General features: G+C 43.6%; 1 protein-coding gene and 1 long non-coding RNA gene across 2 annotated transcripts in view; one reads left to right on the forward strand and one right to left on the reverse strand.

The window, feature by feature from the left end:
- Nucleotides 1-27386, forward strand: part of LOC134445807 (netrin receptor UNC5D-like) — a 226568-nt gene that overhangs the window by 47513 nt on the left and 151669 nt on the right. The gene's annotated exons all lie outside the window — the stretch shown is intronic.
- LOC134445808 (uncharacterized) lies at nt 10831-17781 on the reverse strand. The gene is made up of 4 exons (XR_010034358.1): nt 17619-17781; nt 13868-14021; nt 13529-13638; nt 10831-11959 (listed from the first exon to the last, which is right to left on the reverse strand). It is a non-coding gene; the product is annotated as an uncharacterized LOC134445808 (long non-coding RNA).

The raw sequence follows: 27386 nt of genomic DNA on the forward strand, positions 1-27386 counted from the left end.
GTGCGTGCGTGCGTGCGTGCGTGCGTGCGTGCGTGCGTGCGTGCGTGCGTGCGTGCGTGCGTGCGTGCGTGCGTGTGTGTGTGTGTGTGTATGCACACGCTTTTAGGGAGGGGGCTTGAGGGAAAAACACAGAACGGTGTATTTGTGTTTTTCTGGCCAAACTCATAACAGCCCTCTTCTGCCTGCATCTGAATGCCCTTTTCTGCCTTAAAGATGGTCTCTCAACCACTTCCAGTTGCCAGGGGAGAATCAACCCCAAAACAAAACAAAAAAATACAGTCAAAAACATTGACTGCTTTTCTTTTTCTTTTCTTTTTTTGTCAGAAGCACTCTGGCAAACAGCTCCGGTTCGTTGAGGGACCATTCTGCCTCTCCTGGGTTTAATTTCATATCCCTTCACCTACAGCATTAATAAAAGGGGGGTTAGTGTCCCAGCGCAGTGCCTCTGCTTTGGCATTAACCTGCCAATATCTCTGGTATCAAGCTGTGATATCAAGTCTAGTGTAGGTCCCCCCCCCCCGATCTTGTTGTTGTTCTCTTCCCAACCGTGTCTCTCATAGTCTCTCCTGCTTGTTTTTTTTCTTCCACAAGCATGTATTGGTTGCCCTCGTACACAGCATAAGAACATATACTGTGGTTGTGTTGAGAGGGTGTGTGTGTGTGTGTGTGTGTGTGTGTGTGTGTGTGTGTGTGTGTGTGTGTGTGTGTGTGCGTGTGCGTGTGCGTGTGCGTGTGCCTGTGCATGCCTGCAGTTGTGTGTGTGCTCGTGAGATCGTGTTTGTGATTAAGCCAGTTTGTACAAGTGCTAATTCTGTCCATTAGTTATGTATAGGAATCTGTTGACATGAAACAGATCCTTGCACACATCAGATCGCGTGCCACTGACAACCGTACTACCCGCCATTCCAGCAATCCAAAGGCATAGAGGATTTGCTGCTCACTGTATGGAAGGCTCACTGTAAGGCTTTCATTTATTTATGACTTACAGTGACATGATTTTTTTATTATGTGGGGGCGATGTTGGAGAAGAGGAAAAGCCTTGAAGTGTACACTGGACAGTGTAAGTAATACATGTCCTGTCACAACTCCATTTCCGCATGGTTGCTAGGAGGATGGACGGAGAAACTGTACGTCATCAGTCCAGCGATAGCACACTGTCACTTTTTAACTACTCAATCACAACATTACCCTCGTATAGCCTCTCAAACAAAACTACATCTTATAGAGATTGGTCAGGTAGAGCTGTATTGATTTTTTTCCTTCCTGCTGGTGTAGCCTGCACTTCTGTTCAAAATGTTGGGATCTTTCTGTACTGTATCGGTAGGGCTCGCTAAGCCTGCATAAATAAACAAGGTCTACAAACCTATGGCCAGAAAACAAACCTGGTTGTCTGTTCTCAGTCGGATCAGCCGACTGACATAGCGGTAAACAGAGCCACTGCACGCGTCCAATAACATGGAAACCATGAAATGAAGTGCGATGGTTAACTGATTGTTAACCCTGTGAAACCTGAACCATGAAAGCAATGAGAGAAAATTCTATTTTTTTGTAATTTGCTTCAATATTGGTCCCTTATAAGAAATGTAAAAAAAAAAATCTAAATTTTGTTAAGGTCACTGAGATATTTGATGCATCATATATGATGCATAAGGCTTTAAAGGGAATGAAAATTCCAATTTCATGACCATTGAAAAATGACTTTTAATGCATTTGCATCTTTTTTTTAATTTAAAAAAGTTGTCAGACAATTTAATTTGAGGATTATCTTTAAATATTTAGTGAGATCCTGCCATTTTTTAAGCCTATCCTTGTTTTAGCAGGACCATATTTTATATTTCCCACAGCCTGGTTGGGTAATTTTTTAAAATCTATGTAAAAACATAGCTGATCGAATGCTTAACAACCTATTTATGAGTGTAATATAGATCATCATTCATTTTTTATGTGTAATTTGAATATATGGGTCCATTACTACAATTGGACCATTTCTCCATTCACTTCAATGCATTTTTTACGAGATCATAATTTCAACATTTTGCATTACATTTTCAAAATCGCAAGTAAAACGTGTTTCTTAAGGCAATATCTTTGTCTTGAAGTAAAACAACTTGTGTGTTTTGTTAAACGATCGTCGTGGTATGCTTTGTAAGTTTCCCTATGGAGCAAATGCATTGATGGCTGACTTCCTGCCACCGCCGGATGGTGCTTATATGTTTCATCAGTTTTAGCACGATCTCTCTGCAACACGGTGTAAAAATATAAACTCTTCCTTGATTAATTGCACAAAGCAAGTGTTCAAATTAAAGGATGTAGAGTGATATTTCGGAAATTTGTACACAAACCTTTTGCAATTTGTCGATATCTCAGCGTCGGTCAGGGAAACCGCTTCTACTCCATTTTTGCATTTTTCACCGAGCTGTGATCAACTTGTTGTTGACCGCTGCTCTCTTGTGGCGGTTTCCGCGTACTGCAGGACGTTTGGAAATGACACGCAGGATGTTTTTGAGATGGATTTTTTTTTGTGTCAGCGTGGAGAGGGCTTTGAATTTGATGCATCATAGATGATGCATCCGGCGCGATAGGGTTAAATGAAGGATGGTTACCTATAGGCACACGTGTATGTGAGCAAGTGCTTAGCATGTTAGCCTTGGTTAAAAAACTCATGATTTGTATAAACTGTGCAGTATCGTTTAGGTTTTAGGATTATTATGTAGATGAATGCTGATGCAATGGATTATAATGTACATGATGTATTCGTATGTTATGATATTAATGCTAACATTGTTAGCTTATGTTTTGAATATCGACTTCTATCTACTGACTGGGCAGCAGATTCAGTTAAATGTTCTTTGTCTTAAATGCTTGAGATCTACAATCTATAATCAGTGCATACACTGTGTCCTCCAGCACTTAACTGCTGCGCCACAAGGAGTCATGCATTACTTGAACAGTAAATTATTGTAACATTTAGAAGCAGTCCACACAACAGCTGCTGCGCAAATGACTGGGAAAAAAACAACTGCGTCTGGGGAATTGTCAAGTTCAGTCACAACGCACAACCCATTAGCCACGTATACCAAAGCGCAACATGTACATATTCTCATAACAAGGCTGTATTGTCAGTTTCTTGAAATACAAACATTCCTCGCATAACTAAGATGGCAGTGACATCTTGTAATGTAGGCTAAGCATACCCAGAAAACTAAAAATGCAAATGGATGTTGAAAAAAAACATGCAGTCACAGCGTTCTTGACAGCAACAAATGGTCCAAATGACTCATATCAATTAGGCGTGGAGAGATTGAAAGGACACATTAGTAGCAGGGTGATCAGTGACTCACACCGCCATTGAAGGGAAACAGCAGTGTTGAGGAAGTGAAACCGAGACCCATCAGCAGTGCTCTTCATTTATCCTGCCATAAATACACGACACCTTGGTGTTCAAATGATACGAGACAGACACGCCTGCCTTTCGAATGGCCCCTTCATGAATTAATCACTTTCAGTTATTGAGTTCAGTCACCATAAACGCTATCAACGGGAAATACCCCTAGAGTAGGTCTTAGTATGAAGGATGTCTCGCTAGGGTTTTGTCTGGCTTTTTTGCATTGACGCTGGGGACAGGCGATCATGGGTGCGTTTCACAGAGGTGCTGTCAAACGGCAACAGCCAATGACGAAAACAACGGCATATGATTGTAAAACAATTGGTTAGTAGTGTCAGTGGGGGAGCATTTGCAGCAGCTACATCATTTGTTAATGCACGCATGCCACCCACCAAAAGTTCAGTAATTCTCAACTACAGTACAGACCCAATGTGTCCAATGCAACGCAAGCGAGAACACAGTTTCAGACCACAGCAGTGATCTAATACAATGTAAAGTGAATGGGAATGATGCACAACACTGCTGGTGTGAGACTCTGACATTATTGGATAGCATAGTGAGGCTGGTGATAGGAATCAAGCAGGAAAGAAAGACAAGGCAGGCTTTGGAGATGGCCCAAGCCGGATTGGAACCTCTGTTGCCCACTCGTGGTACGGTACTGTATGTTACAGCGCTGCCTCCCTTATGGCTTTCAGGCTGACCAGAACGGAGCCGGTGTCGGTGCTCGCACCAGTTACGTTCGACACTAAAGTGTTTATCTGCGAACTGCCTGTGTTCATACCAGGCTCTGAACTTTTTCCGCACGTGACTGTGTTACCCGGATGAACCTGCTGACGGCCACGCTGTCGTCACGGTTCGCAGAGAAAAACCTAGTATTTTGCGGTTCGCATTGCGAACCAATTTTCCGGTTCGCGAACGCAAATATCTGTGGCGTGAACACGACGGCCGGTTCGCGATTAGGTGCGGGAACGGGATCCAGCACGGTTCTCAGTCGGCCTGAATGCGCTACCTGTGGAGTAGGCCCTTAATGCGCAACATTCCACCAGTGGAGCGCTGTAATTGTCGATGAAAAAAATGTACAGGAGATGTACAAAATGTACAAAAGATGTACAGGATCCAAGATCCGGTTCCGGATCCGGCAGGATAATAGGGTTTTTCAGACTATCCGGATCCGGCAGGATCTTAAGCAGTGGATCCGGTATCCGGCAGTTACCTAAAAATCAGAATCTGGGGCATCTCTACTTTTTACGTAGCCAAGGCTTTTCAGGCAGTCTTTCACAACCCCAATCGTTGCATGGAGTGAAAGCAGTGTGGCAGTAAGCCAATGAGTCTTAAAAATAGTTTGCGCCAACGTAATAAAAATGGCGCATGTGTGCGAGTTGGCTATGTGTTTCAACCCTTTCGTAGGATCCGGTATCCGGTTCCGGATCCGGCAGGATCTTAAGTAGTGGATCCGGTATCCGGCAGGATCCTAAAAATCAGGATCCGGTGCATCTCTACTACCATAGTACTACACCACTATGACAGTGCACAGGGCCTTTAGTAATACATTTCAAGTTGGTCATTGCCATTCTGGCAGCAGCTTATTTATAACAGGGGCCGTGTCTTACTGGGTTAATCACATCCAGTTCTTCAGTTAATTCACTACAAATCCTAGAAAACACAGGAAATATTTTGTTGTCACTGGATGGGAATTAGACACAGCCTCATCCACACGTGTTGGTTATCTTCATAAGCCATTGTGATTCCGGGGCCCTCCTGGGATCTCTAGAGACACGCGCGGAGAGGATGTTTGTTTATTATCATCTGGTCTCCATGGTATTTAGAATAAAGGAGGATGAGAATGTATTAGCTGATTAATAGTGAGATATTGGATGTTGAGTCGTGTTCTGAACAGAGACGATGCTAATGACAAGGGACGAAGGAGGAATACCGAGGGTTCAGTTAATTAACCTCCGACGACGTGAAGCACACTTGAAATGGGATCCCATTATCTGTGGAAACGTTACATTCCCTCCGTCGCGTAAGACAACAGTTACTGTATCACGTTTACGGCATCAAACTGAACGGATATCACAGAGAAATAGGAAGAACCAAATTCTGTTTGCTTTTCATCTGCGTTGAAAGGTTGGTAGGCCGACTGTAGTAGAGTACCATGCTGCGGTAACTCAAACTCGAAAACATGATGTGTAAGGGATATTTGACAGGTCTTCTGTCTGTGCGAAAATGAAGAGTCACCTTTTCCCAGAGCGAGCTGTGGAAATGGACGTGCAACTCTGTAATGACCACATGGACGGAGCCACGACGGCCATGTCTGTGTATAATATTCCAGCTGAATCAAAAGACACCAGCAGTGACTTTTTCCCCTCTTCTGTTTCTCACACAAATCCTCTTGCTCCTTATAGATCTGTGACTGGGCTAGAGTCACGCTGGGTTGCCGACACCAATTATCTGCTCTGGGCCAGTTTACTTGTTTCCTGCTGAGATTTCACAAGACAATGCTCCTCTGGTCACAATCTGGTGACGCGGGGGGAAAATATTTCCTCCATAAACGGGCAGAACAGTAGGAATATAGCAAGCAAGCACAAGCAAGCTGAAATGTGTGTGTGTGTGTGTGTGTGTGTGTGTGTGTGTGTGTGTGTCTGTGTGTGTGTGTGTGTGTGTGTGTGTGTCTGTGTCTGTCTGTGTGTGTCTCTGTGTGTCTCTGTGTGTTTGTGTGTGTCTGTATCTGTGTCTGTGTGTGTGTCTCTGTGTGTGTCTCTGTGTGTGTCTCTGTGTGTTTGTGTGTGTCTCTGTGTGTTTGTGTGTGTCTGTATCTGTGCCTGTGTGTGTGCGTGCATGTCATATGTGTGCTATTCGTGTGCTCATGTCTGCTGAGCTTGTGGTGGTAACATAGTCCTTACCACTGTCAGGGTGGGGAGCGTGCTGCCGGACGTTGTTTGTCACAATTCCGCTACCTGTTGCCAAGAGACGAGGCTCAGGATAATGGGACTAGAGAGTAATGGAGCTTCTGTTCTCCACGCTGAGGTAACAATGGCCGTCATTACGCCGACAAATCCAATCATCACAACTGGCTGTCTTCTGCCACTGTGGTAAGCCCACGTCCGTCCGTATAAGCCCTTTTTAAATGCAAGGTATAGACCACGACTGTGAAATTTCTTTCACACTTCAGCATTTCATCATGGGCCTTCAATTACAATGGCAATGTTTTTTTTTTTGCCTGCGTTGCATTGGAGATGAGCGAAGGAGAGGAAGAAAGAGAATAGTTATTATGTGAGGTATTATTGCCACCTTGGCTTAACCGTATCCCTGCGCTTGGACTCTTTGCATGCACAGCGTGCACTACGGGTGGCTACTGTCGGAATGTGAAATAACTGTGAAAGAAAGCGAGAGTATCTGCTCATTTCTTTTCCCACCGGCAGCTCTCCCTCCACCCTTCATAATTCATAGCATAAAGAAACAGCAGGGGGTGAAGGGATCAGGGTGAAACTTGGCTGGGTTATAATTGCCCGGCGGCTGCAGTGGCCCGATCGTGGCTCCGGTACCAGGGACCCGGCTGTGACCCTCTTGGCTGGGGGGGATGGAGATGTCAGCGGTGGGGTCCGCGCCATTGGCAGCGCTCCCCGAGTCTTACGGCTGCGTCTGCCCAAGGCTTTGTGTATCGCCAGGGCCACAGCTTTTGTCGCTCCCTCCCTCTCAGGTGCTTGCGCTTGAAGTGGGCCGTGGTGTGCAATGCATGCGGTGCTTACTATTATAGGCCTCGGGAAATGAATAATAAAAAGTGAAGCTACTGTGGGGGGGGGGGATCGGAGCCGGGGGGAAACGGCATTACCATTTACCTAATGAAACATACGCCCGTAGACATTTCAAGGCAGGACAAAATACGCTGAAGGAGATATGAATGGGGCTTAAATAGGGAACCTGCAGTACAAACAGGACGACTGTGCATCTGCGCCTCAGACCTGCTACTGTTTTATAATTGGTAAATAATAAGGCTAAAAAACATCAAAATGGATACTTCACCTTGGCTGAATACTCTCTTTATTCCTGCAGTTACTATAGCAATGACCTTGCACTGAAATTTGGTGGAGGCACAAAAAGAAGTATGAATAAAAAAAAACCTTTTTAAACTTAATTATCCGATTATTAAAGCAATCATGCTGTCCGTGTCAATGTGGTCAAGCTGTGCACTTTCCAAGCCTGACCGACACTGAAAGCCTTTACGAGCATTTTCTCATCCATTTAGATTGGAGCCTTGTGTTGTTTTCCCAAAAAACCTGCCCAGAGGCATAGCCTACATGGCTGCCAATGGGCAAGACTTTGATATATCTCTGTACTAGCATCTCATTCTGCTCTGGTGGTACGGCAAACATGATCTCTTGCGCTTACGTGCGTGCTAGGTAGTTGAAATACTATTTCATCATCAAATGCAAGTGGAGACTCTGCGTTCAGGGTAGTTTTTAAACGTCAAAGAAATCTATACCAAATACAATCTATCCCAGTAAGAATTAGCAATGATTAGCCATGTGTGTTTCCTACATCTTGGACTGCGTTATGTCAGAATCTGTGTTCCGTTAGTCCTGTGTGAAGGTCTACCTGTGCTTCGGTTCACCTTGATGAAGTGAAGCACAAAGAAGCTAATTACTGAGGTCAAAATCCATTAAGGCTGCTTTCACTGTCAGTTTAATTTCAGAAGGGCCGGCTGCGGGGTGGGGTGGGGTGGGAGCCACGGTCTCTGCTCTCAATCTTTGGGGCTATTTTTACCCATCTCACTGACAGATCAAGTGCCACTGATCAGCGCACCTGCTCCTAAGCGCTCGAAGGAAAAGGGGAGCGAAATGGGAACTCGTACATCATAGTGCCAGCCCACAGGATTGTCCAGGGACCCCTTGGGACTGGCCTCACGCCAGTAATGTCATATTTGGCACTCAACCTGAGAAGTCAGGGAGGCGAGGGATTGTTAGAAAACCCACCCAAAATGGCCGTGAAGCTATTCCGTACTGGTTCTCACCCACTGATCACACAACTCCGTAGCGTAGAGCAATGTGGTTTGTTGCGAAAATGTTGATATACTTTTGTAGCTCAGTGTGACTCATACTTTAGTCACAGCTCCACTTTATTCAAGAATAAATAGAGAAAAATGTTGAAAAAATCAGCCATCCAAGTTTTTTTTCATTTGCTTTGAAACTGTTTTGGTATTGTTAGGGCAATGTAGTCTCATAACCATGGAGACGACGTGTATTTGTGTGGAGGGATAATGGATCTAGGTTTTGACGTGCACATCTTTTTCTTTTGTCTCCCCTTGATACTCATGATAGTTTAATTATTCACTTGTGCTTTTACAAAAAAGATATATATCCCATTTGTCTTTGCAGAGGCGCTGTTAAATGCCGTTCTGGCTGAATGGATGACACTCTGATTCAACATCAACTTCACTGATGCTCCAATCTGATGAGATCCTAGTGGAACGTTTTGTCTTTTTTTCATCTAATGTCAAGTGAACAGAATAGTCCTCCCTCTCTCTCCCCATCCTTTCCTACCATTTTACCGCTCTTTCCTCCCTTTTTTCGCTCCTCTTTTTCATCTGCCACATGAGACAGAGAGAGAGAGAGAGACGAGGGAGACGAGCGCTGTCAGACGGAAACGTGTGTATTTGAAAGTTGTAATGTTTATTGAAACACAGGCCTTTTAGGCGGATGACTCTAAGAGGTCTTCCCACATGTCATCCGTGGCAGCCGACTTGACAGCGGCAGAGTGTAATTCTGACAGATGGGAGTCCGTCTGGCTCCCTTTGGGAGCAGGTGAAACCGCTTAATTGGGAGGCTCCGGCAGCAGGAGCAGCCACAGCATCGCCAGCCCATGGAAGCAGCCCCGCCACGATCAGACATCCCTCCTTCCCTCTCGTCTTCCTGCTGCTTCCCCCTGGTGTCCCACAAGCCTTCACCCGTGAGCCGTCTTGCTCCAGTCGTCGCAGGCACACGGTTGTTGCCGGTGAGCCACCCTGTCGTCCCTATCAAATCTGGACAACAAGGCGTCAGCACACAGGAACAACAACAACAACAACATATCAGGCAAAATGATGACCCGTCATAAGGGAGGAGGCACAGGGACCTGCTGCCATAATGAGACATCCCCTCCCCCCCCAAAAAAAAAACAACAACCCAGAATTCCCTCCTCATCAGTTCACCTTGTAGTGACATTCCTGCTTAGTGCTCTCCGGCCATGCCGGATACTGTAATACGCTGCAACAGTTTGTGATGCAATCTTGTCACAATACATCTGTCCACCCGCTGTGTGCAATGCCCTGAAATCTGGATTCAAAGTCAGCTGGTATCTCGGCACCCAGGGACCGGGGCTGTCAAGGCCTGACAAGGCTCTCTGGCGCTGGCATTGATTGATTATCTGTAAAGCTTAAAAATAGTAGCACTGCTGCTATCAGAGGACCGATCTAATAGGGACAACGGTGTTATACACAGAGAGCTGCTGTAATAGGGAGCTTATTGGCGGTATTTTATTGTTTTACAGTCGAACCTTGTTAGGGCTCCTCTGTCCACTACTGTAGGTGTTTTTTCGCAGTGTGCTGTAGGTATTTTTTTACTGTGTGTTGAATCTTTGTGTACATTACTAATGGTCACCTTTTTTTCTCTCTCTCTTTGTTTCATGACTCCTATGACTGATTGCAACTGTAGGTGAGTGACATTTTTTATCCACATTCCAAATCCGCAATAAACAGACATGCACACACGCACACACGCACACGCACACACGCACACACACACACACACACACACACACACACACACACACACACACACACACACACACACACACACACACACACACACAGAGTGTTGTCACTGAATGCCCACTGAAAGGTCAATTGTTCATGTTTTGCTGCCACATCTATCATAAATCCATGCTATTTTATCACTATCATGTTTCCAACTGCTCTCGTTGACTCCAGCTGGTAGGCTCCTGGCTTACGGTACACACTAAGAAGGAATGTGTCAAAAATGACACAACTTGTGTTGAATTTCAACACATGTGGTGTGTGTGCTCAGGGACAACACATTTTTGTGTCAATTTCCAGATAACACATCATATGTGTCATCTTTATTGACACAGAAATGTGTCATCCTGACACACTTTGTGCAAGTAATGTGTTATTTTTTTAACTCATAAATGTGTAATTCCTGACACACTTTGTGCAAGTAATGTGTTATTTTTTTTAACTCATAAATGTGTAATTTATTCTTACGAATGTGTTATTTATGTGTTATTTATTTATGCTTATCACTGCTCCATTATAAAACTGGAACTTAACAAAAACAATTAATTTAAGGGGGGAAAACAAACTATTTAGATTATCAAGACCATAGTATTTTTTATTGATATACAAATATACAGTACAAAATTGATACAAATTATTCAGTACAATGCATCTGTCAGATTTAAAAGATTTTATATTTAGGGTTTATATACAGTTTATCTGAGTTGAAATCTCGTACAATATCAAGGGGCCTAAAATCAGCCAAATCATCTAGTATGACCAGTTCGATGGTCTTCGACACCTTCACCACATATGCATAAAAATGGTAGTCGAAATACAAAACATCCAGAAATATGTGCTCATTTTATGGGGTGTATCAATTTCATCAAACGTGTGTTTGGCACTCTCAAAGTCACACATGAGCGACTGCACCCTTTCATCGTTCTCTGGCACACCCAAGCTTTTTAAAGTTGAAATGACTGAATCTTACAATCCACTTACAGTAGATTCCATTAGGTCCTTCACATTGTTTACAGTTCGGGTTACATCAGTGAGGCGAACATTTGAACCACTATACATGTTTGCAACAAATCTTGCTGTAGCCCCCTTGGGCCTAGTCAGAGAGCGTTCAGGCTCAACAATGCCCTCTGCACAACAGTTATTGTTGGAGAGCTCTTCAGCTTCATTTTGACGAGGCAATTCTGATGAGGTGGCGTGTAGTGGATCAGGCTGAGGATAAGGCTGTGGATTTGGCTGATGATCCTCAAAATCATTTGTAATTTTGTGTTGTCGATTCAAGTGTTTGGAAAAATAATTAATACATTGGTATGTCCTAGGGCCACCATCCTGGCTGCAAATCAGAGGGAAGTCCAATTGATCTGACAATGCATGCACTTCACGCAAGTGCCAAATCAGAATCTTACTCTGCTTGAAGTACATATTGCATTTTGGACAAATATACATTGCTGTTATGATTACTGAACTGAGTTCATTTTGGAAATTAGGTCCATTACCCGCGCCTCCCTGGTTGTGGAGAGAGGGATATTGTAGACATACTTCAAGAATGCAAAAACTGAGGAGAGTTCAGGTGGATATGAAAGGTTGCAGACCCAGAAGACCTTGAACAGTTTGTCCACAGCACCAGTGAGATCTTCATCCAGTGGAATGATGACTTTGTCACTCTTCCCAACGATGACGTACTGCTGTGCTGCATCCTCGAAGCGACCAACAGAAACGAGATGTGGCTGGAGTGCTTTGCCCTCAGACTCAGTGGCATCACAGAGTGTTGAGATGTTAGTTCCAGTCTGAAACAGATATAAACAGAACATTTCAGACAACTGTCCAACTCCAGTTGTGTTGAGCAACTAGTATGGATCAATCTGGCGCACGGCAAGTTGGTTAGATTTACAGTTGTACAACACAAAATGTGTGCAACACAAAATGAAATGTGGCAAGTGTATAACAAAATGAAATGTGTCAATTTTCTATGCAGGTTAAGTTAGCCACTCTATAAAGAAAGCATCATGGGGTGTCATTACACCTTTCCAATTATATCGACAGTCAGGGATGGGCAAAGATACAGTTACATGTATTTTCAATACAAATACAAAATACTCAGCAGTAAGTATGTATGGCCTTAATCATCCCAGTGGGGATAACACAAGACCAAAAAGTTGAATAATACTATATAATGGAGATATACTGTAGGCTGTGTCATCATAACTAATTTTTTCAAACAGCTTCGCATTCCAACGTTGGCGATGAGGCCGGTTTATGAGGCCTGCAAATGAGAACATCTCTGAACTGGTCACCCTTCACTCTTTACTTAATTTGTCTGAATTAACATGTCAGTGCCATAAGAATAGCAATCATTTCTGTGACAAAGTAGAGATACAAGTGCTTTTAAAAAAAAGTGCACTATAGGATGGTGGCCAGAGTAGGTATTGCAACTATACTGCTCATTGAAACTGCGCTCCCTATAGCATGGTGGCCAGGGTATCGCAACTATACTGGTTGGCTCTAAGAGTGCATTCCAATATGCAATCTTGCTTCCTCCACTTGTGCTTTTGTGGCCTCGCCCCGCCTCCTGGCCCATCCTCCGTGGAGAAAACAATTAGGTTTCCCAGCTGTCAGCCTAGCCACAACAACTTTTACGGGACTGTTTTTCATTCACCATCCCAATTGCAAATGAGACGAAGACTTTACAGTTAAGCTTTTATGAGATATTTAAATGTAATGCTGTTGTCAGTGATATCATCCCGACGTATTACTTCCTGGTACGAGGCCACAAGCAGAAGTGGAGGAAGCAAGGTTGCATATTGGAACGCACTTTATACAGCTAGTTTTAAAACAATATGCACAGGTAAATATCTCAATTCTACACAAAAGGCCCTAAATGGCAAACTGAAGGCAAGTTTGAATGACATGGGGAAACATTAACACCTCATTGGCTAATCATTTAATTCATTACTCAATCACCTTGAAACAAATTGAACTTCCTGTTCAGTCAAGGCTTAAGAAATCCAAGCATATACCTCCAATTCAGCTAGGGGCATTCATATACTTTTTAACCTACAGCACCATCATGTGTTCATATTGTGTAATAACATTCTTTAGAACAAAGTATTTGTATTTGTAGTTTTGTGAAATACACAAAATACTGGAGAAAGTATTTTGATACAAAATACAAATACATGCAATTCATTTTTATGAAATAAAAATACAAAATAGTATTTTGTATTTCAAAATGTATTTCAATTAGATGCAATAGCAGTACTGCCCATCCCTGTCGACAGTAAACTGACACTCCAATTTCACAGCACATTATACATTACAAATAAAATGCTTGTAAAAAACAACCAATCAAAACTTACGGGTACAAAATCAATAAGATGGGTGATTGCCGACTTGACACTGCAGCGACTGGAGGCGACTGGAGGTAGAAGACGAGTTAGTGCAACCAACATCTTGTAGGTCTTCTCATCTGCAAATGACAAAAAAGATGCTCTCAATCCTCCATACCTCGAGGAGATTCAGATCCTGTTAACACACAGTTCCATCTAAAAATGACATTTTCCCTTCATTGCGTTCAGTTTTAATACAAAAGGGTGTCAAAGACGGAGAAAAAAAGACAATGGCTACAAATACAGTCTAACATTGAAGATTTACCAGTACTTAAAAAATACTTCAAAATAAAATATGTGAAAACATACCATCTGTAAGGTCTGTCACTCCCTGAACGAGGGCAGCAATTTCACTCTTCTCCTTAAGCGCAACATCGATCAGATGTGGAATGATGATGGCATCCCATCTTCTGATGAACAAATCGCCCTTTCCCTCGCAGATGTCGTTGAACTCTGAATCCAGCTTTAGCAGGAGAGAAAAAACAACTGTTTTAGGATGGGAAAAAAGCCACAAGAGACTACAGACGTACAGACGTTGATCCTTGTCAAAATTTGCTTTTTCTTGTGTAACTTGACATAAGAGACAGAAAGGAAACTAGTGAGGAGACACAGATTAGAGAAGTCTCATTTTATATTATATACTATAAATAAGCCAACAACACATCCAGCAGGACTATCAATATAACCAAGCAACATATTTTAGGTCCCCTGTTAAGTCTTGAATGTGGGATGATGTCCGATGTCAGATTGTACCCCCGAATTCATGTTCTATATCGCTTTCTATGTCCTTATGTGACTGCCCCATTCATTTTATATAAAAATAACATTTTTCCAAGTACCCCCTGCAGTGTGCTCGCCTACCCCTAGTGGTACACGTACCCCTGGTTGGGAAACACTGCTTTACACTACTGATAGCATCAACATGAATATGATATTTACATAGGAGCTTTTACTGCATGGTCTATTTTTTACTGTCTGACAATGCGTCAGATGACCAGAAATGTAAGAAATGTAAGAACTGTAAGGGAATACAGTTACTCAAGATTTGTAATAGGATTACAGTAATCCGTTTACATGTAATACGTTACTTCCCAAAACTGACTATTACATAGCTGTTACACCCTTTACTCCATTGCCACCTACCAGTGGAGCTGATTTTAACACAAGTAGCCTACGCTGATGAACGTTTTACTTCAAATCTTAACTCAAAATGCTTTATTACTGAGGCGATTAAGCCGATCAGTCTTTTTTTCAAATCATGGCGTGCACTCCCTATGCATTGGAACATGGTTGCACCAACATAGGGCTAACTGGGCTAACTGAGCGAGAATCGAATGTTCGAGGGAAAGAGCTAGGGCTGTTCGCGCCCAAAATATGGTGAAATATATTTCGATAAGAAAAATCAAATATCCCCCAAGTCGTTCCGTTATGAATATCCAATACCTGTATGCTAAAACTAATGTGGAAACTACATGTGGCTTAAATACACAAGCCCAAGCTTATTACTTTTTGTCATTCATGCTGACGGGTGCACTCCCAACGCATTGGAACATGGTTGCACCATGCATTGCGTTAGCTGACAGGGAATAGAACGTCTAAGGGTAACGACTTCGGGCTAACGATTCGCGCCCAAAATATAATGCGCACTATGTCAAAATACCAAACCAAGTCATTCCGTTATTAATATCTTATAACCGTAAGATAAAAAACACCCGTGGATACAACGACTGATAAAACCTGGCACGACCGTGCTCATTGGTGGTGCCGCTAGCAACATGCTAATGAAACACACTAACTGAAATGCTAGCAACATTAGCCAAGGCTCCAACGTTGACTAATTGTTGGCCATTTGAGAAAAAAAAACAACTGGGTGTGCTTCATTGCGTAAATGTAAACCAAAATACAAGATTTACAACTTACTCAGTTGGCCAAATAGAAACTCACTTTCTTACCGTGTGGCGAGGCGACCTTGTCCGGTCTAGCTAACAACTGGCACACCAGCAAGAAACCAGCAACTTTTAGTGAAGGAGCCCCCATATAGCGAAACATACACAATTCCCAGTATAACCGACTATCCCACATCAGTGTTTCCCATACATTGAGGAAACTATGGCGGCCCGCCATAGTTTAAATTTGGCCGCCATAGTTTACGAAAATGTAAAAAAAAAAAAAAAAAATTTTTTTACTTTTTTTTTATTATTTTTTTTTAACGATATCCGTTTTTGTTAAAAACGATTTGAATTACGATTTTGAATTTCCTTCGCATTTTCCTCCTGGAGTAAATACATCCTATAGACTCTGTATTGGTTATATAAGTAGTCCCACGGTAACACAGAATGAGGGGAAAGCATTAGGAAGTGACCGTAAGGGTATTACAGTTGATTCATGTGTGCACACGTGTAACATCGGGTGAGACAGAACATGTGCGCAACGATGCGTTATGACACGCCGATATGCGAGGATCTTCGTCCAAATCGCTAGTCGCATGCATCATCGCTAACTGCGTTTACATCGCGTGCCGCGTGTAAGGGAAATGTTAGTTGTTGACATGTATGGAATTCACTTCAATTTGTGCTGTTTCTTGCTTCAGTTGTGGACAAAACGATTGGCCAAACTCACAATAGAAAGCCTGTGCTGTGCTACTGTCCCAGAGAGCTGAAAAAAAAAAACCTTCATAGAAGAAGTCACACTTAACAGGGGTGTTAACCAATCCAATGAGTTCTCTCATTGCTCTCTCTCTCTCTCTCTCTCTCTCTCTCTCTCTCTCTCTCTCTCTCTCTCTCTCTCTCTCTCTCATAGTAGCCTACTATTTACCCATAACAAATGTGAATTTCTGAGCCCTTTTTAATTTGTAGCCTATGCCACTGAAGGCATGATAATGCTTCATCATATTTTAGAAATAGGGCCTATGTGCCTTTTATATACCAAATGTTTATCATTTTGAAATTGTTTCAGTTGTTTATGACTTGTGTATGACTGAAATTATCTCTGCATACTATCAGTGCTGCATTGCTTTGTAAAGATAGGCTATTCAACACACTTTAAAAACACACTGAAAAGATACGGCCATAGTAGCCTACTGAAAACATTTGGTTCATAATAATGGTGATTAATAAATGGTGGTCATACTGACATCCTTGAATTTGACTTGGTAGATCACGGCAGACCATCAACTTAAAAAAAGGTTGGGCACCCCTGCTATAGAGAGAACCACAAGTGCTTGAAAGACAGGGATCAAAAGCCTAGTCAAGTTGTTGTAGTTTACTTGGGTTTGGGAGCAATATAAAAAACCTTCAGAGAAGGGACAGTTGGGATGAGTTTACTAACACTCCCTAGGCTTTGTTTTACAGTTGTAATGAGTTTGGTGACAGACCTTCATTGACACAGCAGAGGAGACATCGGGCTGCATATAGAAATTAATGTGTAATGAATGTGAATATAGACATAAATGTGTAATATGTTGTTCAGCCCTTTTAATGGGAGGAATTTGGAAAAAACTGGCCCTGTGACCAGCACCCCTCATGTAGAATGTGTACGCCTACAGATATGTGTGGGGGAAAAGGCATAGCCTACCCTCTAAGACCCTTTTCGTCTATGCGTTAACAATTTCACAGTGCTCTTAAATTCTTATCTCTGCTCCTATTTTGTTTTATTATTGTTTCCCAGACCCCTGCATGAGGGACGAATGAAACTGTGTTGTAAAAAAAATTATTCACTGTACTGCATTTTTTGACAATGACAATGTACTACTATTATACAAGTCATGGGTAAAATCTTATGTAGCCTTATTTCTCAAAATATAAATGGCTGAAATATAGGCCCAGGCCTACAGTTTCTCCATGCGCCAATGTCATACTGTAGTCATTGTTTTGCCGTTTTGCATTTACGCTGCAAGAATACAACCCCCCCCACCCCCCCCCCCCCCCCCCCAAAAAAAGGCCCGTGTCAGAAGACCCCCCCCCCCCCCCCCCCCCGGACAAAATAAAACCCGGCTGCCCCCATAGTTTCCAAAATTTCTGTGGGAAACACTGCACATTGAAATTATGTTAACTGAACTCACCCTCTCGTGAGGCTTAATCCTCGTCACCGATTCCTATCGGGGGAGGAAGGAAGGTCGCGCTCGTCCGGAGCTGAAAAGACCGAGCTGTGGCTTGCAGGCGTCTTATCAATACCCGAAATGTAGTCATGTCGCAAGGTGAAAGGTCATTGGTAAAACTAAAACTAAAAAACACATTTTTGGATTCATAATCAAGCTACATTCGTTGATTGTGATCAACAAATGTCAGTTTATTCGACATCTTTGTACATTTTAAATACATTTTAAATAATACGTAGCAATGTGTGATCTAACACAAAATGTGTCAAACTACAACTTCACACTTCAATGTGTCACGCTTCAACTGAATACTACTCATGTTGTGTCATATTCTACACATAATGTGTTAAAACCGTTCTAACACAATGAATGTGTCAGACAAATGACACATTCCTTCTAAGAGTGTAGTAACCAAGCTTCTGTATCACCACCTACCATAACTTTTTAAGATGCTTTTCCGGGTTTGCGTGCCTTTATTGATAGAGCAGTGTGAGAGAGTGACAGGAGAGAGAGAGAGAGAGAGAGAGAGAGAGAGAGGGGAGATTGGGTAAATGACCTCTGTTCGGACCCAGGTCCCCAAATTAATGGGTGGGACCCTTTAGTCCACTGAGTCACGGCACCCTCCTACCATAACTTTTGAGCAGAGCCAGCCAGCTGACATATGCCAGCAAGGTTTGAAGTGGGACAAGAGGTGATGACTAGTCAAGGATCTTTAGTTACACATCTGCTCTTAGTTGGCTAGATACACTGTAACCGAGACCATTGAACTGTTCCTCTAACCCCCCCAACTGTGAGGTATTTCTAATCTGCAATGGAGTCAAACAGCAGGATGGCTTTGGGCAGTGTTATTCTAGCTTTATAAAGGCTTGACCATAATGATGTCTTGGATTGCAGTACTGCAGTACGTCACCAAGGTATCTACTATCATATCAAATGTATTTTTTATATAACTGTGTCGCCATTAGGGCTATGTATATAGAGAAACTTTTATATTGACACTTTGAGAAAGAATAGCACTTTTATTTTGATACCGTTTCCTGTATTTTCTTTACCACTTCCTGCCTTGTCATCAGTTACTTCACGTTCAGTTCCTGTCTACTGAAATCGGTTTCTACTTCAAAGAATTCCTCCGTGAACGATGCTAGAAGCAAAGTCGTAAGTGAATGCCTTGCTAAATTGAAATATTGATAGTTTAAGTTAAGTTTATGTTAGAAAGAGAATGTAATAAATAGGTTAAAAAGATCGTTTTTATTTACATGTATTTACAATGAGACTTCAATGAGACTTCATGTGGAGCTGAGCTTTATGTTAAAAACAGTCAAACTTTGTTTTGTTACAGTTTTCACTCTGCCATGTAATGCTGGATTCTTCAGATAAACAACAGTGAAATGTTAACTACAGAACAGACTCCTGGTTATTGCATCAGAGTTTAACTGGTTGGATAGCTTCAGTTCATACACTGCAGTGAGGACAACACAGTGAAAAGACTGAGAAATTAGCATTGAACTTCGAGTCAAGATGGAAAGTAGATCTAATAAATCAAGCAGGAGTGGGAGCAGCTTTCATTCATCTGCCTCATCAACCAATGCTTTATTTCGCGCACGAGCAAAAGCAGCAGCTGCAAAAGTGCGTGCCGAATATGCTGAGCAAGAGGCCAAAGCTAAGATAGAGAAAGTTAAAAAAGAGACTGAAATTGAGATACTAGCCACCTGCCGTGAAGCAGCAGAAGCTGAAGCCGTAGCAGCTGTCTGGGAGTCAGCGGTTACAGAGAGCAACAATTACATTGTGCTAGATGAAACAAATTCAACAGAACAAAGTAAACTTGAACGAACAAGCGAATACATCCAAACTCACTTCCATTCCACTGACCCTGTCCAACAAACAGCCAGGAGGGCTAGTCCACCACCAACACAGCCAACCATCAATGCCACTCTCAGTTACAGCCCGAACAACCCCTTTGTTTCACACCACCAGCCACCTGTGTCTTCACATGACTGCACAAACAATGTGGATTTTCCAGACTATGACTTTGATTATGCGCCACCAGCAGCCGAACAGTCAATCAGCCAGAATCCATTTACCACAGACGGGCCTGAGATTATTCCCAAGAGTCTCACCTCACATATCAGTGACTTGAATATTGGGGCTCCATCCTTCACCCCCAGCAGACAAATACTCAAAGTGTGCCTGCAACCCAAAACCTGGCACAATATTTAGCTCGGCGTGACCTAGTGAACACAAGTTTGTATGAGTTTGATGATAAACCTGAAAATTATCGTGCTTGGCTGTCCTCATACAAAAATGCCACTCAAGGACTTGGTCTCACAGCCACTGAGGAATTGGACTTGATGACACGATGGCTTGGTAAAGAATCCAGCAACCAGGTGAAACGGCTCCGTGCAGTGCATATAGCAAAACCACAAACAGCGCTGGTGAAAGCCTGGGAACGTCTCCAAGAGTGTTATGCAGCCCCAGAGGTGATCGAAAAGGCCCTCTTCACCCGACTGGACGCTTTTCCCAGAGTCTCAGCCAAGGAAAATCTGAAGCTACGAGAGCTGGCTGACTTGCTTATGGAGGTACAGTGTGCTAAGGAGGATGGTTACTTACCAGGCCTGTCCTACCTGGACACAACGCGTGGAATTGAGCCTATAGTGACCAAGCTGCCATATGGACTCCAGGAAAAATGGATCTCCGCCGGCTCCAAGTATAAAGAAACAAATAAAGGACGGGTTCCCACCGTTTGATTACTTCACAAAATTCATATCCTATGAGGCCAAGAAAAGAAATGACCCCAGCTTTGCCTTCTTAAATACCGCTACAACATCGTCTGTCAGAGCTGAAAGTGCCTTTCCTAAAACCATCCAGAAACCCATTGCAGTTCACAAGATCAATGTCTCTCCTACAGAGGCAAATGCCTCCAGGGATCCGAGTAACATCTGCCCAATACATGCAAAACCCCACCCACTGAAGAAGTGCAAAGCCTTCAGAGCCGAAACTCTGGATGATAGGAAGGTATTTCTGAAAGAAAACGGAATCTGCTTCAGGTGCTGTAGTTCCACCAACCATATGGCAAGGGATTGCACTACAATTGTGAAGTGTTCTGAGTGTGACAGCACCCAACATGTCTCAGCGATGCACCCTGGACCAGCACCGCTACCTACAACTCCTCTGACCTCGCCACAGCATGGCGGGGAGGGAGAAGCGGTAAACGACACCAGTGAGATTAGCTCAAGCTGCACAGCAGTATGCGGCACAGGACAAGTTGGACGGTCATGCTCCAAGATATGTCTGGCAAGAGTGTACCAGAAAGACCACCCAGACAAAGCCATCAAGGCCTACGTCGTGTTAGACGACCAAAGCAACCGGTCGTTGGCTAAGTCCAGTTTCTTTGACAAGTTTAACATTCACACTAAGTCATATCCTTACCAACTGAAAACATGTTCTGGTCTAGTGGAAACTTCAGGCAGAAGGGCATCAGATTTTATTGTGCAGTCCCTCGATGGAAAAGTTGCGATCCCCTTACCACCACTCACTGAGTGCAACGACTTACCTGATAATAGGTCCGAAATTCCCACACCAAATGCTGCTCTTCATCAGCCTCACCTGTCAAAAGTAGCAGAACACATCCCAGAGCTGGACCCCACAGCTAAGATCCTCCTGCTACTAGGGAGAGACACAATCAGAGCACACAAAGTACGGGAACAAATAAATGGCCCCGCCAATGCACCCTTTGCGCAGCGCCTTGACTTAGGCTGGGTGCTGGTAGGAGAAGTTTGCCTAGGGAACACACACAAGCCAAATGTCAGTTCCTTCCGGACGACCATGGTCGACTGTCATCGGCCCTCACTCTTTCAGCCATGCACAAGCCATCTGCACATTAAAGAGGAACTTCACAACAGCACCTTACCACCCAGAGCCAAAGAAGACAGTCTGGGTCAACATGTGTTTTGACCGCACTGAACAGGATAATAAGCTAGCGCCTTCGATTGAAGATGAAACCTTCCTAAAAATGATGGACAAAGAAGTCTACAGGAATGATTCACACAGCTGGGTTGCTCCATTGCCGTTCAGACAACCAAGGCAACAGCTTCCCAACAACCGCGAGCAAGCACTCAAACGGTTTGAATCACTCCAACGCCAATTCAGAAGAAAGCCAGAAATGCAAAAGCAATACTTGGAATTCATGGACAAACTGCTGAAAAACAACCATGCTGAGGTAGCACCAGAGCTAAGAGAAGAAGAGCGCTGGTATTTACCAAGCTTTGCAGTGTATCACCCACAGAAACCCGATCAAATCAGGGTTGTGTTTGATTCAAGTGCCCAACAGTCTGGAATCTCCTTGAACAATGTCCTCTTGACAGGACCAGATCTGAACAACACCCTTCTAGGAGTGCTCATGCGGTTCCGAAAAGACAAGGTCGCTGTGATGGCGGATATTCAACAAATGTTCTATTGCTTCCTTGTGGCCGAAAAGCACAGAAACTACCTGCGATTCCTATGGTTCAAAGACAACAACGTAGCCAACGAGATCATTGACTTCAGAATGAAAGTTCATGTTTTTGGAAACAGCCCGTCTCCTGCAGTGGCAATCTATGGGCTCAGAAGAGCCATCAAGTATGGCGCAGAGAAGTATGGAGCAGACACTGTCAACTTTGTCGAACGGCACTTTTATGTTGACGACGGCCTCTGTTCTGTTCCAACTGATGCAGAGGCTATTGGGCTGCTCCGTAGGACTCAAGCCTCGCTTGCAGAGTCTAACCTGAGGCTCCACAAATTTGCCTCAAACAGTCAGGCTGTCTTGGAAGCCTTCCCAACCGAGGACTGCATACAAGCCAAGAAGGATGTAGACCTCAGCGGAGATGAGTCACCCACCCAACGCAGCTTGGGGCTCCTGTGGGAAATAGCAAGCGACACATTCACCTTCTCTGTGTCAACCGACACCAAACCATTCACCCGTCGAGGGGTTCTTTCCATGGTGAACAGTGTCTTTGACCCGTTAGGGTTTCTGGCTCCAGTTACGATCCAAGGCAGGGACCTTCTCAGAGAGTTGAATTCTGAGACATCGGAGTGGGACACCCCATTGCCTGAAGATAAGTTAGGCAAGTGGGAGTCTTGGAGAAACTCGCTTCAAGACTTAAGGCACTTTCACATACCAAGGATGTACACAGGCATCTGTCCAACCAAGGCTGAGCGAGTAGAACTCCACGTCTTCAGCGACGCATCTGTGAAGGCTATTGGTGCCGTGGCCTACTTGAAAGCCATCAAAGGAGACACAGTGGACGTTGGATTTGTCATGGCAAAAGCCAAACTTGCCCCTAAATCAGACCCAACCATTCCAAGACTTGAACTGTGTGCAGCAGTCTTAGCTGTGGAAATGGCTGAGTTGATTCAGGATGAATTGGATCTAAAGCTGGATGCCACCAAGTTCTACACTGATAGCAAAGTTGTCCTTGGATACATTTACAACCAATCCAGACGGTTCTATGTGTATGTCCACAATCGTGTCCAGCGTATACGCCAATCCACCATCCCTGAGCAATGGTACTACGTGAACACAGAAGACAATCCAGCTGACCTGGCATCACGGTCGGTTCCAGCAGCACGCCTCACACAGACCATGTGGTTCAAGGGACCAACCTTCCTGCGCAAGCCGTCCATTCAGCCAGACCAAGGTCAGTCATTCGACTTAGTCTCACCAGAGTCAGATGGCGAGGTCCGTCCAATTGTGAAAAGCTTCCTCACCAATCTGCAAGGGGAAGTTCTCAGCACAGAACGCTTTGAAAGGTTCTCCACATTCGACACTCTCCAACGCGCCATCGCACTCCTGATTCATATAGCAAAATCCTGCAAGGCTCCGACAGGCAAGTGTAAGGGTTGGCATCATTGTGACTTACCTCGCTCAGTGGATGAGCTTTCCCAAGCAAGAGAAGTCATCATCAGAGCTGTTCAGAGGAACACGTTTGGGAAGGAATTTGAAGCTCTGGAGAGAGGAATGCAAGTTCCGTTAAGCAGCTGTCTACGCTCCCTCAACCCGATCTTACAGGGTGACCTCCTCTGCATTGGAGGCAGACTGAAGAATGCGGATGTGTCCATCGAACAAAAGAACCCAGTCATTCTCCCAAAAGAACACCACGTGTCCTTGCTACTTACCAGATACCATCATGCTCAAGTAAAGCATCAGGGCCGTCATCTAACAGAAGGAGCTGTACGAGCTGCTGGACTCTGGATCCTGGGAGGCAAGCGGCTTGTGAACTCAACTATTCACAAGTGCATCATCTGTCGCAAACTTAGAGGAAGGATGCAGGAACAACAGATGGCAGATTTGCCCGCAGAGCGCCTCACAACCTGCCCTCCCTTCACGTATGTGGGCCTAGATGTTTTCGGGCCCTTCCACGTCTCCGCCAGACGCACCAGAGGGACGCAACCTGAGAGCAAGTGCTGGGCCATCCTATTCTGCTGCATGAGCTCCAGAGCAGTTCACATCGAGGTGATTACCTCAATGGACACCTCAAGCTGCATAAACGCGTTGAGGCGTTTCTTTGCCATCAGAGGACCAGCCAAACAACTGAGGTCAGACTGCGGCACAAATTTCATTGGGGCCTGTAAAGAACTTGGGCTGAGTGCAGATCAACCAGACAGCGCAGTGCAGAGATACCTGCACCAACAAGGATGCTCCTGGGTGTTTAACCCGCCCCATGCTTCACACATGTTCATGGGAGCGCCTCATTGGGGTAGCCCGAAGAATCCTGGATTCGATGCTCCGTGACCACAGCACTCGCCTTACTCACGAAGTTCTGTGTACTCTAATGGCAGAAGTGACCGCAATTCTGAATGCAAGACCACTAGTTCCGGTGTCAAATGATCCAGAGAATCCATACATCCTCACACCATCGATGTTGTTAACACAGAAAGCTGGTGCCCCACCACCCCCAGGTGACTTCACAGACAGGGACCTCCTCACTAAGCAGTGGAGACAAGTACAAGCCTTATCCAACTTATTCTGGAACCGTTGGAGACAAGCGTACCTGTCAACCCTACAAAGTCGCAAGAAATGGACAAGGTCCCACCAGAACCTGCAAGACGGTGACATCGTCCTCCTCAAAGACAACCAAGCTGCCCGCAACAACTGGCCTTTGGCAGTGGTCACAAAGGCTATTCCTGGAACAGATGGAAGAGTCCGTAAAGTGGAATTAAGGACAGCAAACCAAGGACAATCAAAGACTTACCTTAGACCAGTTACCGAAACTGTTTTGCTTCTCCGTAAGGACTGATGCTTCAGATGTGATTCTTGTTTGAGTTTAATGTTTATTGTGGTGACCTCACAGTGGTCAGGCGGGGAGTGTGTCGCCATTAGGGCTATGTATATAGAGAAACTTTTATATTGACACTTTGAGAAAGAATAGCACTTTTATTTTGATACCGTTTCCTGTATTTTCTTTACCACTTCCTGCCTTGTCATCAGTTACTTCACGTTCAGTTCCTGTCTACTGAAATCGGTTTCTACTTCAAAGAATTCCTCCGTGAACGATGCTAGAAGCAAAGTCGTAAGTGAATGCCTTGCTAAATTGAAATATTGATAGTTTAAGTTAAGTTTATGTTAGAAAGAGAATGTAATAAATAGGTTAAAAAGATCGTTTTTATTTACATGTATTTACAATGAGACTTCAATGAGACTTCATGTGGAGCTGAGCTTTATGTTAAAAACAGTCAAACTTTGTTTTGTTACAGTTTTCACTCTGCCATGTAATGCTGGATTCTTCAGATAAACAACAGTGAAATGTTAACTACAGAACAGACTCCTGGTTATTGCATCAGAGTTTAACTGGTTGGATAGCTTCAGTTCATACACTGCAGTGAGGACAACACAATAACCAATGTACAGGATTTGAACATTTTATTCAAGACGATGCTATTTCTTACACACAGTGGGTGTTGGTGACCCCTTAGAATGTCAGGGATATGCAATTACTTTCAGTGTCCATGACAACTTGAAGGTCAACTCCAAGTATGCACTTATGAAAAATATGAAGCAATCACAAAGTATTTGTATTTGGTAGAAAATGCAATTATTTTGCTATTTATAATGTGCTGTATCTCCACACAACCTCCATGGTCTCCTTGTCAATAATAATGTACCACTGCTAGTAGCACAGTATAAATATACCAAACTGTATGCACGAATGTCATGCCTCAGATGTTGTGGCAACATCTAAAGCCAAGACAATCTCTGGTTATCTCTGGAGTTCTGAGTTCTTCTGATTGCATCATGTTTTCTAACCGGTATGACTAATCTGAATACAACTGCTAGACAGCATGTCAGTGGCAGTCTATAAAATCTAGAAAGAGAATTTTCCCCCAGATGTTGAATGGTATGATTCAAATGGCATCAGATTGATCTAAGTGTGTTTTGTTGTTGTTGTTAGTTTTATTTTAAAAGAAGGTTGAAAAATGCCACAGGGCAGATGCTTCAAAATGTTATATTGCAATTCTGTTCAGAAATTATGGATCACAATTGATGGCGTTGCATTCATAGGGTTTATATTGTCACCTTGTACTGCTGTTGAAATCACACGATTGAATAATGAGGGGAAAAAATGCATGCTTTACACGCAAGCATGAATGAAGGAGTTCAGTTATCAAACATATTAATCTGCTCATTACAAAAAACTCATCCAGGGTTGTTGCTTCTTGCGTACACATTTGCCTACATTTATCATTTTAACATTTCCATTAATATTATCACACATGTTTTGATCACAGCATGTGTCCCGGCGGTATTGCAGTGTTGTTGTTTTATCCCCATCGTCCATGAAGTAGTCACCTCATCTCTGCCTCCCAATCTCCCAGCAATGGGCTTAACCTACACATAAATCAGCCCTCTGCTTAAATGACATGAAATCAATGGCCAGGCGATGCTATCTGCCTTAAGTATGGTATCAGGCCAGGGGAACAAGGAGAGGCGGCTGCCACTGCAGCGCTTTGGTGATCCTCAAAGATAGAGAGCTGATGATGACGCCCCTGCGCAGAGAAGCCCGAAAAATTGTCAAAGGGGACGTGTGCCCTCTAAAAGAAGTTAAATTATGCATGGCGAGACTGTCCATCATTGTTAAAACCTTCTACAGGAGCAGAGCAGAAAAAAGGTTGAGGGGGGTAAATTAATTTTATTCACACACTTCACTTTTTACATTATTCAATATAGTATTCATTATTGTCTAAACCTTTTTTCTCTCACACAGGCCTCTAGGTTCATTAACTATTAAACTGATTTGGATTTTTATAAAGTGAAAGAAAAAAAGGGGGAAGAAAAAAATGAGGTCCAGCAGCGCTATGTGATTTGTGAATTTTCTTCTCAAAAGGCTCATAAAACGAGCCCTGTTCATCCAAAATAAATGTGTCTCCCCAGGTGTTTGCCATATTTGGACAAAAAAATTGCAATCGATAGACGAAAAAAAGCAGGGGATAGAAAAGGGGTCTGGAAGAGAGAGAGAGATGGCCTTAGTTGCTTGTTGCATACTGATTGTATAACGGGTGTAATTAAATATGACTTTTAAATGGCCATTCCCTGGGACCTGATATTTACATTCGTCTCAGCCCACCACATCATCAATAAGGAGCGGAGATTGGCAGAAAATGTGTGTGCACGGTGTGTCCCGGCTCATCCCTGGAAACCGCCGGGAAAGGTGAAAGGCCCAGGGCATGTTCACGTCCGCTAACCCGCTTTCCACTTATTTT

The sequence above is a fragment of the Engraulis encrasicolus genome, chromosome 3 (assembly GCF_034702125.1).
Source record: "Engraulis encrasicolus isolate BLACKSEA-1 chromosome 3, IST_EnEncr_1.0, whole genome shotgun sequence".
In the NCBI taxonomy this organism is placed as follows: Eukaryota; Metazoa; Chordata; class Actinopteri; order Clupeiformes; family Engraulidae; genus Engraulis; species Engraulis encrasicolus.